Here is a 4,900-nt window from a genome sequence, read left to right on the forward strand (position 1 = left end):
ACGCAATTCCAGGTCAAATGGGGCTTGCTCTTCCTCAGTATTAAAGTCATTAGATTATAAAGTACCGCAATTGATTTCAGAAATGTCGCGTAAAAATGGCCAAAGTGCACATAGTACACGATTTGAAGTACATCAGAATCCACATTGAGTCAATTGGGTGCAGTTAACTTAACACGTGATGTGTACTTTCGTATTCCTGAACAATTCTGAACTGTACTTACACGTATCCTTCGTACACTTTTATACACAAAACTTCTACGACAAATAAATCCATATTAAACTAAAGAACACATAAATTGAGCATTCGTATATATTCTTTTGTTATAAATAAACAATTACAACTAATAAACATTGATTTACACACTTGACGGCTTCATTTTCCTAAATAAAATACGTAATACAAATGCATAAATTCGAAATGACCGCGAAAATGGATGTGAGTTTACAGTACTTTATATCTAGTGACTTTGTTCAGCGTGATCCTCCGCGCCTACAAAAGTTTCAAACCTCTCCGAGTCATCTTAGCCTATTGTTGAGTGTCTTCTCGCCGTTACAGAATGATAGTTGGCTCAATCTCGGTATCGGAAGTTTCTGAGAAGCCAAATACATTGATAATTTTATTGATTTGACGTTTAAGCTGATTTGTATATATCTTTCCGATGACTCTGCCATCTTCGAGTTTAATTGTATAATTGAGCCAACTCTTCCGATCACGACAGGGACCCATTTCTACGCGTTAATTGTCTGTGCTTGGTAATATACTTGAGCGCCTATGTTGAATTCTTTCCAGCGAGCGCCGTGGGCTCTATTAAATTTGCCATCCTGATGTTAGGTGCTGGAGAAACTTTGAGGACTTAAATAGGTCGAGCTTCGTCTTCATTGTGCGACCGTGCATGAAGTTTAGAAAGTGACTATCCGTCGAACGTATATGAAGGCGTGAACCGATACGTGGTGAGAAATTCACACAATTTTTCATCGGCGTTCCCTTTGATCTGGCTGAGACTATCTTAAGGTGAAATCACATGGTGCAGAAAACGATTGCGGAATAGAGAATGCGTTATAGAAGCAACCAATCAGCGTTATTCTGAATAACGCTAATTGGTTGTTTCAATAATGCATTTTCTATTCCGCAACTCTTTTTCGCATCGTTTAAGAGTACGAACTTTTCGGCTTGGCCGTTTGATTGCGAATGATAAAGCGCAGTCAAGATGTGATCGATGTCGGACTTTTTGCAGAAAATTTTGAATTTTTGAGAAACTGGGATTGTCCATTGTCGGTGACCAACATGTTGCAGAATAGCGCGAGAAAGTCTCCCGAAGAAACTCGATCGTCCTCGTTGATGTCACAGACATTGTTTTGAAAACTTCCGGCCAATTACTGAAAGCATCAACGATAATTAGATAATAGCATCATTAATCGGGCCGGCATAGTCGGCATGGATGTATGTCCACGATCCGACGAGATAGGCCATGACCATAATGTATACTTAATGTACACTATCCTCGTGCGCTATCAAGGCTTGCGAGAGTTGCATTAAAGTGCCGAGATCGCTACCCTAACAAGACAAACAGTCGATATGTCGATGTTGATTTTGTTAAGTCAGGCCTTTAGAGTCAACTGTAAGTCGATTTTGTACAGAGGTCCTTTCAATATCAACTTTAGGACGTCTAGTGCGATTTACGCTCACAAAGCTTAAATATGAAATCATTTCGTCCTTGTTGTTTAACTACAAAATGCTAATATTATTTTTAGATTGAAAGGCATAAAGATATGCTCTATGCAATTCCTATAAATGAATAAAAATGAATGCATTCAGAATTAAAAAGGATTCATTTTAACATTCATGAATCTGTATTTCTAAAATCTGAATCCATTTCAATCCATTGTCGTTTGCTGGGCGAGCTGTTTGTTTTGGCGAATTAGCTCCGCGATTTATTGTTTCCATCTACATCCTTCCTCGTCAATAGAAATGTAAAAAAAATTCTTTATGTGTAATTATCACAAACTATAAATAAATGTATCACAGACAATTTCGCCTTCATGTTTGAAGACAATGTTGGGCAGCACCCAATGATGAAAGAATGTAATACTTCCATCTGAATCGCTCCAGAGAACATCAATGCTATACGCAACTTTACAGGAAGATCATCACACGACTTACAGAGAAATAAAAACATCCCTATTAGTATGACACAAATCAAAACAATCTAACATAATCCACCTTGGCATCAGAAAATTGTGCTCGTTGGCAATCTCACAATTTAATGGAGGCCCAAAAAAGTGTATGTCAAATGATGCAAAAAAAGCTCAAAAAATATGATTACGGTCGATCCAGATCCAGAGTAGTGTGACATCGTAATAGGTGATGAATCATGGATTTATTGCTATAAACCGGAAAGCAAGCAACAATCGAGTGTGTAGGTCTTCTCAGATGAACTGAATCCAACAAAAGTGAAACGCGGCAGAAGTATTGGGGAAAGAAAATGAGATAAATAAATATATCAAGATTATGATCATCGGGGATTGTTCCTCTTTTATGCATTTTTACCGAAAATAATGGTACCGTTCTTCAAAAAAAACTGGTCCTGTGTGTTGTGCTTGTCGCTTGAAAATCATCATATGATTAATGTTGAGTGAGATACACAATAATTTGTCTGCTGACTCTATTTGAAAAAATTCGTCAAAATCGGCTAAAATCGCACCTTATCTTGCAGCAAGATAATGCATTGTTGCCCAATGCAGAGAAAATAATTCAGTTTTTGGCCACTGCCCAATTAATAACTCATCCGTCTTATAATCCGATCTGATACCTTATGACTTCTTTCTGTTTCTATATATCAAGGATAAAATGCAAGATTTAAAATTTAATACGCCAGATGAAGGCAGTGGAGACATTCGAAAATCTGATGCCTCCAGAAAGATGGACAAAATGCTTCGACGATTGGTTTTAATAAAAAAGTATATTCATTATAACATAATTGAGAATATTGTAACATAATTGCAACGTAATTGAGAATATTTTAAGAAACAATAAAGTCAATTTTATAAATTAATTATACGATTGTATACGATTTTGCGGAGCAACCTACGTATCCAGCGTAGCAATTAGCTATTAGGTTTTTAAGTCTAAAATAAATAATCTTGGATTTATAAAATCTTGTATTACAAAAAAAAAAAGAAATAAACAGTAAACTTTATTTTTGTTCAGTGTAAAAAAAACATTCAGATTAAATTTATTATTACATTAAAATTGTCTTATATTATTTATTTTTAATTATTATTATAATTTTTTAATTGTTTTATAATTTTTATTGTTTAATCTAGCAATGTCAAGTGTTTACTTCTTTAACTTTCTTTAACTTTTTGTGGTTACCTTGAATGGACAAGGTAATGTAATTATAAATTATATTCTTTATTTAATTTAGTATAAGATTTAATTTGGCGTCGGTTGTTGATATCAAATATTTATACGAATGATATATTATTAGAATTAAATAAATAACAAAAATAGTTTGGATTTTATTTTTTAATTTAAAAATTCAATTTAATTAGTTTAATTAATAAGAGTGTAGCATCTGGGTTTTAATTTCTTATTTGATACATTAATTTTTTTCGAAGAGTAATAATTTTTGACAGAGAATTAAAACTGTCATTACTTGGGTTGGAATAAGAAGACCTTCAATAAAAATATTCTTGCAGAAAAATTAAAACTACTTAATTGGACACTTAAGGTTTTATTCGAGTAAAATTTAAAACAGCAAAAATTAAAACAGCATGTCATCGTCAGAACGTAGTCCTAGCGTCCTACCGTCATAAAAAATTGCGAAGTCATTACTACATTAATATAGAAAATAACGATAAAAAGTAACGATGTTATTCCTTCTCCTTCAATATTGCAAATAATTACGTTATACATAGTCATTTGCTCTGTAATAATACGTATAAATAAAAATTCTGCAAAAAGAAAGCAATCTAATCTAGATCATCTAAGATAATTCGAGAAAGGATGGAAAGAGGAAGACGCTACTTTGTTTACCATTTTTTTTATAGAATGCGTTGACCATATTGACTATGCAAAAGCGTGTGATAAACAGTTGCGCAGTTATCGGCAGAGATACATGTTCATGCCAAAGTTGATTGATAAAAATTATACGAAAAGGTACATAAAACATATTCTTTATAATATTGGTTAAGGTCTGTATTTTGATGCTTATAAAAACCAGGCAAATGATATACGGTTTTAATGTTCTCTGAAAGTTATGTGGATGATATAGATTATAATTTGTAATATTCTTATGCGTAAAAGTTGTAATTGAATATTCCTCTTATACTTGAGAATAAGATGACAGTAAATACAAAACAATTTTTCTTGCTTGAAACCGTCATTAAAATGATTTTATGAATTAAAATTTTTGATGTTTTATATAATTCGAAATATTTTAAGTTAATGAAATGCTTAAACGAATAAAAAATATAAAATTTAAACGAATAAAAGTATATCCAACTTACTTCTTAAATTACTCTCTTTCATATTTTATCAATTTATATTTTATCCATACTTTTATATGTTCTTATATCTTAAACCCTTGATTATGGATTATAAATAAAATATGCACAAGTTTATATTGCAACATAAGTTATTCGTAGCAAAATCATATATTTAAATTCTTTGTTCACAATTAAAATTCATAAACGACTGATATTTCAACTGATATTCGGCCTCCTTCAGTATTTTATAATTGTACAATATTAAACAATGTCAGGTTCATTAAAGATTAAGAGAAGTTAAGTAAATTTAACATTATCATAATAAATTTCGATATTGAGTTAAAAGACAGTGTTAAATATATGAAACAAACTGTTAGTTCCTCGGGAAAAAATATTTTATATAATTATATAA

This window comes from Atta colombica, unplaced genomic scaffold (genome assembly GCF_001594045.1).
Source record: "Atta colombica isolate Treedump-2 unplaced genomic scaffold, Acol1.0 scaffold88, whole genome shotgun sequence".
Taxonomy (NCBI): domain Eukaryota; kingdom Metazoa; phylum Arthropoda; class Insecta; order Hymenoptera; family Formicidae; genus Atta; species Atta colombica.